At 43.5% G+C, this 13207-nt stretch overlaps 1 protein-coding gene across 1 annotated transcript in view; it reads left to right on the top strand.

Moving 5' to 3' along the window:
* Nucleotides 1-13207, top strand: part of ndst1b (N-deacetylase/N-sulfotransferase (heparan glucosaminyl) 1b) — a 331224-nt gene that overhangs the window by 20425 nt on the left and 297592 nt on the right. Inside the window, exon 5 of the mRNA XM_048603490.1 lies at nucleotides 5267-5419. The gene's annotated coding sequence lies outside the window, so the exon portion shown is untranslated. The remainder of the gene's footprint in view (nucleotides 1-5266; nucleotides 5420-13207) is intronic.

Here is a 13207-nt window from a genome sequence, read left to right as displayed (position 1 = left end):
AGATGCTGCCAGACCTGCTGAGGTTTTCCAGCAAATTTGTTTCCGTTCCAAAATTCAAAGCTTAGTTTCCTGTAGCTGTATGTAAATTACCACATTAAAAATTGTAGTCAATATTTACAATGTTTCCTATGTGGAACCTTACAGGTTTTTCACCGAACCCTATCCCTTTGACATACAATGACTGGTGGACCTTAGACAGTGGCCTTCCCCCATTGAGGCGACCATCCCCGATCACTAGTGCGCTCTCCAGGACAAAGTCCTGAATGTTGGAATGAGACAATGTGCTACTCAATGGTAGTCAACTCTTTCAATAGGAGGCCAACAGGTTGCAGATCAGGTTGGGTTTTCAGCCCATGTTGAGTCAATTTAAGCCCTCTAAGTGCAATGATTACAATACTAGCCCATTGCAGACCACCTTTACATTGATCTGACCATGATGTGGTGTTAGACTGGGGTGGACAAAGTCAGAAGCCACATGAAGGGTCTAGGCCTGAAACGTCAGCCTCTCTGCTCCTATGATGCTGCTTGGCCTGCTGTGTTCATCCAGCCCTGCACCTTGTTGTCTTGGATTCTCCAGCATCTGCAGTTCCTACTATCTCTAGTTTATAGTCCAACAGGTTTATTTAAAATCACAAGCTTTTGGGGCACTGCTCCGAAAACTTGTGATTTTAAATGAATCTGTTGGGCTATAATGTGGTGTCATATAACTTCTGACTTTGATCTCTCAGAGTGCTGCATCAAAACTGTACTGCCAACACAGGGCTGCGTACTCAATGCTGCCCTTCCTAAACCTGCAATCTCAGAAGTTAGAATGTTAACCTCTGAGCCACATTAATCAGGCTTATTACAATCGGTCTCAGTTTCCAGGGTTGACTGGGGAAATTCTGTCAGGGGTCTTGTTCCCATTGGTACCCAGGCCCTCTGCTGTGTCCCACTCCACACCTGATGGAGAGCATGCATGTCAGACTGTCAGACAAGGACATCATAAAGGCTAATGGTGATGCCTCCCAATCACTGCTGACACTTGCATTAAGCTGTTGGTTAAAGGGGTAGGAGATTGGAAAATTGCCTGATTGCCTCATATCTAGTAGTTCTGAAGGAATACCTCTCTGAGGAACATCAGAAAATGCAGGACCGAAAAGTTCTGGACCCGAAATGTTAACGCTGTTTTCTTTGCTGCTAGACTTATTGAATTTCGTCAGCAATTTCTGATTTTGTTTCCAATTTCCAACATCCTCAGTTCTTTGGTTCTTTGTCCAAAAAGGTCACCAGTTTACAAACAACTCAGCCTCAAAATTATCTCCTGTTTGCTTGTAAAAGTCCCCGACTCTCTGCCTCTCTGAATAATCTGTTCCTTGTGTTTATCACACTCAGTGTTTGGTAGTTACAATCTAATCTGTCTCCTTGTGTTGCTCTTCTAATCGCAGGCCCATGACCTCTGGTGACATCTTTTTGCCAACTCTGATATATTCTGTTCTCTTGAGGACGTTGAACACTGGAATAATCTCTGCCTAGACCACGCTCTCCTTTAGAATGAGCAAGGCTTCAATGACTCGTATCCAATTTGTTAATTTTGGTTGCCAATTTTCTTTGTTGCTCTGGCGCTTGAGTGGTCTTGCTCCGCCCTGCAACAGGATTTATACACGTTGATATAGATGTCCCCATGAGGATTCATATGTGTTCTAAACTTGAACTGAATTGAGAGTAGATGAGAGAGGTGAAGGTGTACTTTTATTGTTTCTCATGCCCCAGAGGAATCTGGCTGGGCTGGGATTAACATCCCACCAGAAGTCTCCATGATCACAACGAGCTGGTTGTAATCAATGCTTTTTTTTTGTAATTCTTTCATGGAAAGCGAGCATCATTGACTCAACCAACATCTGTTGCCCATCTCTAATTGTCCCTTTGGCAAGCTGGTGGTAAGGCTGCCATCTTGAATTGCCGCAGCCTATCAGGTTCAGATACTGTTCAGTCACTGTTTAGCGGGACGATGTGGCTCGCCAGGCCATTCCAGGGGACAGTTTAAGGGTCAAGGGTCAACCGATGTGACAGCTTACAGGCATGCCTAACTCAGACAAAGACACCTCGCAAGGAACTCAGTCAATCAAATGTGTTTCTAGGCTGAAAAGGCAACCGTTGTAAAAAAACTTTTGACTACTCCTGTACTTCTGTACTGGAGTACAAGTGACAGTAAAGGATATTCTATTCTATTCAGGTATCTGTAACTGATCCCACTGCCATGATGTGAAAAGCAGTTATACACAGTGTGCTGGCCAATGTCGTTTCTGTTCCACACTGTCTTACACAGCTTGGAAGTAACAGCTCCAATATGCGCGAAGATTTCAGCAAACAACCAACAAATTGCGAAAAATTTTAAGACCACACGATGCAAAAGCAAAAGTAGGCCATTCAGCCCATCGGGTCTGCTCCACAATTTACTGAGATCATGGCTGATCTGATAATCTTCGACTCCACTCTCCTGCCTTTTCCCCACAACACCTGATTCCCTGACTCATTAAAAATCCATCTGTCTCAGCCCCCTCGATGGCACGCCTTCAACAGACCTCTGGAGTAAAGATTAAAGGATTCAAGGCAGAGATGAGGAGTAATTTCTTTTCTCAGAGGGTAGTGATCCTGTGGAACACATTGCTGCAGAGGGCTGTGGAGACCAAGTCATTGGTCACAGACAAAAATAGATTAGTTCTTGAAGGTGAGGGGATCAATGGTTACAGGAAGAAGGCAGGAAAATGGGGTTGAGAAACATATCAGCCACGATCAAATGACAGAGCAGGCTCAATTGACCAAATGGCCTAATTCTGCTCCGATATCTTATGGCCTTGTGTTCAAATTGACTGCTCAATTTTCAAAATGACAACAGTGACTACACTTCAAAAAATACGCTCTTCATTGTTAGGATACTTTATACATCCTAAGTTTGAGAGAGGAGATATATAAATGCAAAGTTAGTCTTTTTATCCTCCAAAATTCAAAGCCTCTTTCTGAAGTGCCAGATGGCTGTCTACAACTTTCAATAGGAGAGGAATTGTCCACAGTCTGAACCAGAGAGAGAGACACCCTCAACCTCAGCTGCCCAATGACAGTGTAGGAATATTTGGATCTAAGGCTGGTTTGTCAGGTTTTATTCCTTTGCCCCAGCTTCAGTGCCGAGCTCAATTGGCTGAGTCCTCAACACTGATTTAGCAAAGTGCTGGGCTCAATCCCCATTGTGGCTACTTGGGAACTAAAACTGAACCTGAAGAAGGGTCACCAGACTTGAAACATTTAACTCTGTTTCTCTGTCAAAGGATGCTGCTAGACCCGCCGAGTTTCCACAGCGATATCTGTTTTTGTTTGTCGCAGTGCTAGAGTGGCCTTATTAGGATTAAATGTTAGAGCAAGTTCCTGTCTACCAATGGCTGTAAGAGATCGCATGAGACTATTTTAAAGCAGACCCAGGGATGTTGTCCTCAGTGTCTAATATTTATATTTCAATCATCAATACAAAAATCTGGACATCATCACAATGCTGTTTGTGGGAGCTGGCTGTGCGTGTGTTGGTCGTTGCATTTTCCACATTCCAGCTTTGGCTACAGTTCAAAAGTACTTCCCTGTTTGTAAATCTTATCTCTGTTATCTCCTTCAGCCTCACTAAGATGTCTGAGATGCACTAAATCAGGTCTACTGTGAATCCCCAAATTGGTATGTCTTCATCATTTGTTCACTAGGCCCCAAGCTCATAGACTACCCACAAACCCCTTCTACCAACAACTCTGTGCCTCATTTTTCTCCTCAAAGGCACTCCATAAAACTTACCTCTTTGACCTTCAGCTTTTAGTCACCTTCCCCAACCTCTCCTGATGTGTCTTGCTGTCATAGTTTAGGAACATCGGGGCAAGAGTAGGCCATTCAGCCCCTCAAGTCTGTTCTACCATTCTAGATCATAGAGTCATAGTCATATATAGTCGTGCAGCAGGGAAACAAACCCTTCGGTCCAACTCATTTGCGTCAGCCGGGTTTCCTAACCTGAACTAGTCCCACTTGCCTATTCATGTGCCTGTCCAAATATCTTTTAAGTGTTGTAAGTGCACCTGACAGATCAGAACAGGAACGTCAGAGGTTCTGCTCACTCTGAGAGCTGGGTCTGAGGAAGCTGGATCTGTGTCAAGGACTCTCTGCGTGTAAATAAAGGGTGACTCAGTGATGGGATGCCAATCCCTGTGGAGTTATTTCAGCCTGCCTTTTATTCTGAGATTGTGTCACCTGGTATCTCACCCCCCTGCTACCTGGGGAAACTCCCTCTCTACATCTACTGTGTCTCTGCCTGGAAGATTCCTGCAAGTTTTGATTAATTTACCTCTTATTCACAGAGTCATAGAGATGCACAGCACAGAAACAGACATATTGGTCCAACTCCTCCATGCCAACTAGATATCCCAAATTAATCAAGTCCTATTTGCCAACATTTGGCCCATATCCCTCTAAACCCTTCTTATTCATATACCCATCCAGATGCCTTTTAAATGTTGTAATCATACCAGCCCCTTCTACCTCCTCTGGCAGCTCATTCCATACACGCACCACCCTCTGCATGAAAAAGTTGTCCCTTAGGTCCCTTTAAAATCTTTAACCTCTCACCTTAAATCTATACCTCTAGTTTGGACTCCTCAACCCTGTGGAAAAGACATTGGCCATTTCTGTAAACTCCAGAGAATTCAGGCCCATTCTCCTCAGTCTCTCCTCATAGGACAATCCGACCATCCCAGGAACCAGTCTAATGAACTTCTACTGCACTCTTTCTCTGGCAAATAGATCCTTCCTTAGGTGAGGGGGTAGGGACGGGTTGCAGTGTGAGAAACTGCGCAACAGCTGTAGTCAATTTTGTTACCGTTTTGTTTTCTTCTGAAGCACCTTGGGATGTTTGTTGGCCAAGAGCTGCTACACAAATACATGTTATTGTTGTAAAGCATCCTGGGACATCCTGAGGTCGTTACATCAATCTTTCCTTTCCATGGGCTACTTGTAGGAATGCAAATGCTGTGAAAATAAACTGTGTGATATTAATGTTTGAACACGTTTGCGTGAAATTTCTTTATCTCATTTCACATGTATTAACCCGCATTTTGTTTTACGATTGTGAAACTGGCTTTGCTGCTAATGTCCTCCTATTTGTGGCTGGTTGTACAGAGATAGTTTATCCTGTGTGCATCACAGCCCACACACTCGTTGCGTTCTTGATGGTCTGTTGATTCTTTTTTCTCTCTTTCAGATGTTGTCTGACGAACCATTTCAATTCAATCAAAGGCCATATGAGGGGAAGCATTTTTGTAGCTGTTTTGTGTTCCTCTGGGCTGGGCTCGACATCAACAACAAACCCTTGCATTCAGATGGTGCCCTTAACATGGAGACAGAAAATTCCAAGGTATGTAACAGAGGCGTTAGTCAATAAAAATCGAGATGGTGAGTCAAAGGGATCACAACCATCAGGGGCAACAAAAACCACGGTGGAAGAGTTGGGTTTTATTTCCAGGATGGTCTGAAAGTGATCATAGAATTCCTACAGTGTGGATGCAGGCCATTCGGCCCATCGAGTCCACACCGGCCCGCGGAATACCATTCTACCCAGACACAGTCCCCTACCTAACCCCTGTATCCCTGCCTTTCCCATGGCTAATCCACCTAGCCTGCACATCCCTGGATACTATCGGCAATTTATCATGGCTGATCCACCCTAACCTGCACATCTGTGGGAGGAAGCTGGAACATCTACAGGAAAGCCACGCAGCCACAGGGAAGAACATGCAAACTCCATGTAGACAGTCACACGTGGATGGAATCGAACCCAAGTCCCCAGTGTTTTGAGGCAGCAGAGCTTACCACTGAGCCACCGCGCAGCCAGGATAGAAAGAACTTGCGAGTGGAGGAATTCTGAAGTTTGGAATGAGATATTATTTCTGTTCTATCGGCACATGCAGGCTGTCTGATGGTGTTCCCAGTTGTATCCCTTCACAGCACATGTTAACACAGTGGAATTTGAACTCCAAGCTAACACACCAACACTCCTGCTCACAGAGACCAGGGGTTTCAGTTAGTTTTTAACCTCCTTTGTTGTGCCCATTCTTGGAATAATAAAACACAAACATATCTATTGCCCCAAACTGCTTATCTTTCAGCTGACAGTCTGGGACACAAACCACAGGAGATAGTTTCCTGTTAAAAAGGGGGTAAACTACCCCTTATTATCTTTATAGCCACAGACAATTACAGTGCAGTTTTCTGAATGGCATCTGTCCCTTCGAAGCTTTGCTGTTTGAGGTTCCTTTTACACACTTCAGGTGTGGCATTCTATGTTTCATCTCAGGACTAATTGTAATCCAAACACAATTTCTTTAAAAAACACACATGTTCTACTTAAAAGTTTGCTACGTCCAGAGGTAATTTAGAGTGTCATGACAAAGGGATAAGCCTCAGCTGTGGGTGTGAAGGCAATTGGTTGGGTACTTGAATTGTGTGACATGTAAGGAAAATGGTGGCATAGTGATAGCATCATAAGACAAGTAATGCAGAAGCTCATCTGAATATTTTGAGGACATGGGTTCAAATCCCACCAAGGCAGATGCTGAAATTTGAAGTCAAAGATCTAAAACCAAAAGCTTGTCTGATGATAACCATTCTGAATGTTGCAAAACCCACCTGGCTCATGGATTACCATCAGGGAAGTTCCTGTATAATGACTGGGACTTGCTTACTACCAGGGGTTTGGATGGAGGTGAGCTTGTAATGTGTGTCCAAGATGGTTTAATGAAACAATGTGTAACTAAGGAAGAAGCCATGTTCGACCTGGTATTGGGGAATGAGCCCGGCCTGGTGATCGATGATTCAGTGGAAACATTGACCATAATTCTGTAAATTTTGAGTTACTTACGGAAGGATAAGAATAGCCTTCCGGTGAAAGTACCAAACTGGGGGAAAGGCTAGCTACCTCCATATTAGGCAGGAACTTCAGAGCGTAGATTGGGGCCAGCTGTTTGAGGGTAAATCCTCATCTGGCATGGGGAAGGGGATCTTTTAAAGGCCAGTTGATTAGAGATCAGGACCAGCAGGTTCCTGTGAAAATGAAGGCTAAGGGTAGCAAAATTCAGCCATGCTGGATGACAAGAGAAATTGACAGCTTAGTCAAAATGAGAAAGGAGGCATATGTAAGGTTTAGGAAACTGAAGACAGACAGAGCTTTCAAAGATTGCAGAGTTAGCAGGAAAGAACTCAGGAATTAGGAAGGCTAAAGGGGGCCAGGAAATGCCTTCTGTGGTGTCTGAATCAGGAGATTTCTGGAGATAAGGGCTGAGGTGGGGGTGGTTAACAGTGTTTGCTGCTGGAATACCTGACAGACACTGAGGCAAGGAACTACTTTGGGTATGAAATCAACAGTTCAAAGAATAAATCTGGAATTAAAAACCCTGGTGCAATGGCAACAGGGAAGCAGCTGTTGGATGAACCCATCTGGTTCACTCGCATCCTACCATCGTTCCCTAACTTGGTCTACATGTGACTCCAGCCCCAGAGTGAAGAACCCAGTTATAATTGAAAGTGAACATACCAGAGCCTCCGTTTTGAATTCTCGGAGTCGGATCAGGTTTCCTGGCTCTAATTTCTGGAACGTGACTAACTGCTGACAGCCACTCAGTTCAAGGCCAATTAGGGAATGGGCAATAAATGCATATACCCACATCTCATGAAAAAATAAGAACATAAAATATAGGAGCAGAATTAGGCCATTCGGCCCATCCACCATTCAATCATGGCTGATATGTTTCTCAACCCCATCCTCCTGCTTTCTCCCTGTATCCTTTGATCCCCTTAACAATCAAGAACTTGCTTATCTCTCAATGACTTGGCTTCCACAGGCCTTTTGCAGCTAAGACTTCCACAGGTTCCCCATCCTCTGGCTGAAGAGAGAATAAGCTAAAGCAAAGGTGTGCCTACAGCCAAACTGTTCAGGTGCTGGGATCCCTCCATAACCCTCTGCTAGTCTTAAGCAGATTCCTTTCTTTATCCGCTCCACTGCCTGGCCCTGAGGTAAAGAATACCCATTTCAGTGGGGTTGGAGTGTGTGCCTCATTGAGGATCAGTGTTTAAACAGTGGAGGGAGGGGGGGCGTTAGTTAAACCTTACTCCGTCTGCAAAAGGGAAACAAAAAATGAATGGATACCTCCTGCCTAAGCTGTAATGGGTTAATTCAATATAGATAGATTAACAAAAGGGAGCTTGTTTCTGCGAATCGCTGTGTCCGAGGCAGCTTTAATGAAGAGCAGAAACCCCGGCACAGTCTCAAACTCATGTCTATTCAAAAACCACATTCCTTGAAATAAAAACATTTCCACAGCTATGAACAACTTGACACCAGGCCTCGCTGGGCAGGGGAAAGGGGGGTAGGTTTGAAACCCCTAGATAGCTCGTTTCAAAAAAAAAACACAGAAATTGGACTTTTAGGCGACTGAGTGAAGGAATGTGGAAGGTCATTTGCAGATTGTGGACTTTCAATGGGACGTATTATGTGCAGGTGACTACAGTCTGCTAGCCCACAGCAAAAACAAACACAGAGAGTCTCGGTGCAGATCCCACTAACCTTCCCTGCCTACTCCTTTCAAAATCACTACAATCAGCTTTGCAAGATTGAACGTATGGAATTAATTATTTTCTCATTTCTGCAGTAGCGCTGTAAATAAATAACACCCTGGAAAGCAAGGTAGCTGCATGAACTATAAAGTGCCAATTGTTTAAACTTCTCCCCGACCTGACAGTTCAAAGCACAGCTATTACTTTATTTAATGACAATGTGCACCATGCATAAGGGCATGGTTGGAATGGTATTTATTGATGGGGTCAGACCAATTTTCTCTGAATCGCTGAATTCCGTACATGTTTACACACACAGACATTCTCACACTCTTAGAATTGCTACCGTGCAGAAGAAAGCTGATCAGTTTATCGTGTCTATATCAGCTCGCGAGATGAAGGTCTCATCCCTTAACATTATCCTGCCTTCTCCTGCTCACATTCTTCACCTTCAAATCTTAACTCAATTCCCTGTTGATAACCTTGATTCAAATTGTCTCCACCACACTGTTTGTGTTCCAGACCCTAAAGACTTGCTGTACGTAAAGGTTTTCTCTCATGTCATAATTTTGTGTAAGAATGTAAGAAATAGGAGCAGGAGTACATCTCCTTTAAACTTTCCCCCCACACCCCTCCCCGTCACTTAAAACCAATGTCCCCTAGTATTTGACATTTCCTTCCTGGGGAAAAAAAAGACTCTGACTATCCATCCTGTCCATGCCACTCATAATTTTATATAATCTTTACTTTAAAAAAAATATAAATCTTCCATGATACTCAATTTACTCAATTTCTTCATGTCTGAAGGTCCAACCAGACCAGAATCAGTGATTGTCACCAATGAACTATCTTGTATTGAGTTAGGAAGGCACAGAGCTAACTGGAAATTCCATATGGAATGAAACCCACTGGATTTGTGCAATTGAACATGAAATGGATTCCGTGGTCGGAAATGTGGGATGAAGGGCACAATGTAAGAACCATTTTTATGGAACCGCTTTTCGTATTTAATCCAACAAAAAGAACCTTAATTATTTTCAAAATCAGATCAAGATGTAAAATAGACTGTTGGTGAAAGTTTGTACTGGATAATACCCAGTCCTGGCTTATTTTGCGACTGAAGGCTCAATTTGGATCTTGGATTTGCAGGCTTTACAATCCATCTATTATATCCCTCCATAATCCTTCCACATTGTGGCTTAATGAGCAAATATTCGTCAAAATTCTTCCAACTCATTCCTGCTTTCTTGTCAGAACAGCAACTAACGGCACTGGAAAATAGGTCAGCACCCAGATATTCCAGCTTCTGAAACATTGTCAAAGGAGACAGTGGTGTTAGTGTAAGGAACCAGGGGCTCCTCTTATTCTCTGAGGATATGAGTTCAAATCCCAGTCCGGGAGCTAATGGCCTTTATATTTAATTAACAAATGTGAAATTTCAAGCTAGTCATGGCAATTGAAACAACGAACATGAAGTTTTGTAAAAACCCATCTGGTTCACTAAGATCTGCCATCATTGCTTGGTCTGACCTACATGTGACTTGGACCCACAATGATGCAGTTGATTCCTAAATGCCCTCAGAAATAGCTGATTTAGGGATAGGCAACAAATGATGATCTTGCCAACATCCCATGAAAGAATTTAAGAAAACAGTTGTGTTATAACCCATTGTCAGCATACCTTTAAAAGTCTAAATATGCCTTAAAGAGACAAGCTCTTTCTAATTCATTCATAGAATGTGGGAGCCATTGGTTAGACCAACACTTATCCCCCATCCCTAATTACCCAGAGGGCAGTTAAGAGTCAACCACGTTGCTGTGGGTCTGGAATCACATGCAGGACAGACCAGGTAAGGATGGCAGTTTCCTTCCCGAAGGACACTACTGAACCAGATGGGTTTTTTCCCCCAGTGATTGCCAATGATCTCATGGTCATCATTAGACTCTTAGTTCCAGATTTTTATTGAATTCAATTTCAAATTCTACCATCTGCCTTGGAACCTGGGTCTCTCGATTAATGGTCTAGTGATAATAGGTTAAAAATGTGCCTGTTAAATGTTCAGGGAAACATGGCAGAAGTGTGTTGTGTACCTGTCGAATGTTGATGTGTTTATGATACACTGAGGCCCTAAGGTGACATGGTGTATAACACCATCCAACAAGTGAAGGTGGTGATCTCCATTAGAGCATAGGCAGCTGACATGCCCATGCAAAAGTTAAGCCATAGAAATAGCTGATTCGGCCCATCATTCTTGTGCTGGCACTCGGCAGGAGCAATTCACCAAGTGCCAATTTGCTTCCTTTTCCCAAAAGCCCTGCAATTATATTTTCCTTTTCGAATAGTCAACTCTATCTCGAAAGCCTCGATTGGAATGTGGCTCCACTCAATCTCAGGCAGTGAATTCCACAACCGAATGAATCACTTGCAGCATGAAAATGTCTCTCCCCTTGCCATCGTTGTAACCTCTTGCCAATTGTCTTATTGCTGTGATCGCTGCTTCTCAATCCTTTACTCTAGTGGGAACAATCTGCACAGACACCTCATGATTTTAGAGTCAGGGCCAATCTATTCAGGAGAGATGTCAGGAAGCATTTTTGCACAAAGGGCAGTAAATGTTTGGAACTCTCTTCTACAAATGGCAGTGAATGATGTAGAGTCAGATGTCAATTTTAAATCTGAGATATATCAATTTTTGTTAAGCTAAAGGGTTAAGGGGTGGCAAGGTGGTGCTGCTGCTTCATAGCACCAGGGATGCAGGTTCAATTCCACCCTCTGGCAACTGTCTGTGTGGAGTTTGCACATTCTCCCCATGTCTGTGCGCTTTTCCTCCAGGTGCTCAGGTTTCCTCCCACAGTCCAAAGATGTACAGATTAGGGTGGATTGGCTATGGGAGATTGCCCTTAGTGTGTAGATCAGGTGGGTTAACCATAGGGAATGCAGGGAAAGGGTAGGTGGGTGAGTCTTCAGAGAGTCTGTCAGGCTGAATGGCCTGTTTCCACACTGTAGGGAGTTACTATGATTCATATGGGTATGCAGAGTTAGGCCACAGATCAGCCATGATTTCATTGAACAGGCTTGAGGTGCTGAATAGCCTTCTTCTGTTCCTGAGTACTCTCAGCTTTCTTTTCTTCAAGGAAAACAGTCCCAGCTTCTCCAATGTATCTTCGTAACTGAAATTCCTCATTCCTGGAACCATTCTTGTGAACTCTCACTGCCACCCCCAAAGTCTTCATATCTTTCTTCGGGTGCCAAGAACCGAACACAGCTGAAACTGTACCAGTGATTCATACAGCTTGAACATACTGTCCTTCCTCTAATACAATTAATAAATCCCAGCATACTGATAGTTTCATTAGACACAGAACCTCCAAACGATTACAGCATACCAGGAGGCTATTCAGCCTACTGTGTCAGTGCTAGCTCTCTAAAGGAGCGACTCGCTCTCCCTTTAACCCTGCACATTACTTTTCAGATCCAACCCTCTCATGAAAGTCTCAATTGAACCTGGCTCCTCCACAATCTGCATTCCAGACACTCGCTGCATGAGAAAGTTTCTCCTCGGGTCACTGTTGTTATTTTTGCCAATTGCGTTCAGTCTGTCGTGAGAGAACATATACTTTTTTAGACTTTAGACTGAAAATGAGATTAAATGGGCATTGCTCTAAAAAGGGGAGAATGTACAAACAGTTCTTTGTAGGTTTTGGAAAACAAGTGGAGCTAACTGTTGCCACAAAGTTCACTTTGGGGACACTGTGCCCAGAGAAAGCAACACCTCCTGTGTGTGATCAGGGCAATTCTGCCCAGAGACAGCCTTTTGATTGGCTTTTTAAATTGGTGCCAAAAACAGAAATTGCTGGAAAAACTCAGCAGGTTTGCAGCACCTGTGAAGAGAAATCAGATTTAACATTTTGCATCCAGTGACCCTCCCACAGAACAATTTTAAATTGGCACCTTTGTTATGATGTCTGGAGAGGTCAGCATAGGAACAAGCCTCTGATTGGTCAGGTTGCAGTTTAACACAGACTCTGTGAGGAGGAATGAAGTAGAAGAAGACAGAAGCTCCAGAAGCGATCAGAACCAACATCTCTCTCTCTGTCTCTCTTCTCTATGTCTCTGTTGCTGTCTCTGTCTGTCTCTCTCTTTTCCCTTGCCCTGAAAATGGTTTTCTCTAACTCTCTGTTGAAAGATCACAGAAGAACTATATCCAGAATTGTTGAAAGGAAGAATACCAAAGCCCACAGCAAAAGAAAGGCCTTTGGTCCAACCAAGCAACTAGTAAACTAAACACTGATCATCACTGCGCAAATAACATTGAAGCATTGTTGATAAAAGGAAGCGCCAACCATTTCAGACTGGTAATACAGGACTGTATCCTTCCAACAAAATTTGTTCCCTCCACCGATGATATTTGTGTTTTATTTTTGTGTAGTTATGTGTCTGTGTGTGTATGTATGTTTATGTCTGTGTGTATCTTTGATGTGTATGTCTGTGAGTTTGTGCGTGTACATCTCTGTCTGTGTGTGTGTGTGTGTGTGTGTGCGCGCGCGCACGTGTATATTTTTGTGTGTATGTCTGTGCGTATGCCTGAATGAG

The sequence above is a fragment of the Rhincodon typus genome, chromosome 12, assembly GCF_021869965.1.
Source record: "Rhincodon typus isolate 14 chromosome 12, sRhiTyp1.1, whole genome shotgun sequence".
NCBI lineage: Eukaryota > Metazoa > Chordata > Chondrichthyes > Orectolobiformes > Rhincodontidae > Rhincodon > Rhincodon typus.
The sequence above is the reverse complement of the archived record's forward strand: the minus strand, read 5'-3'. Positions and strand labels throughout refer to the sequence as shown.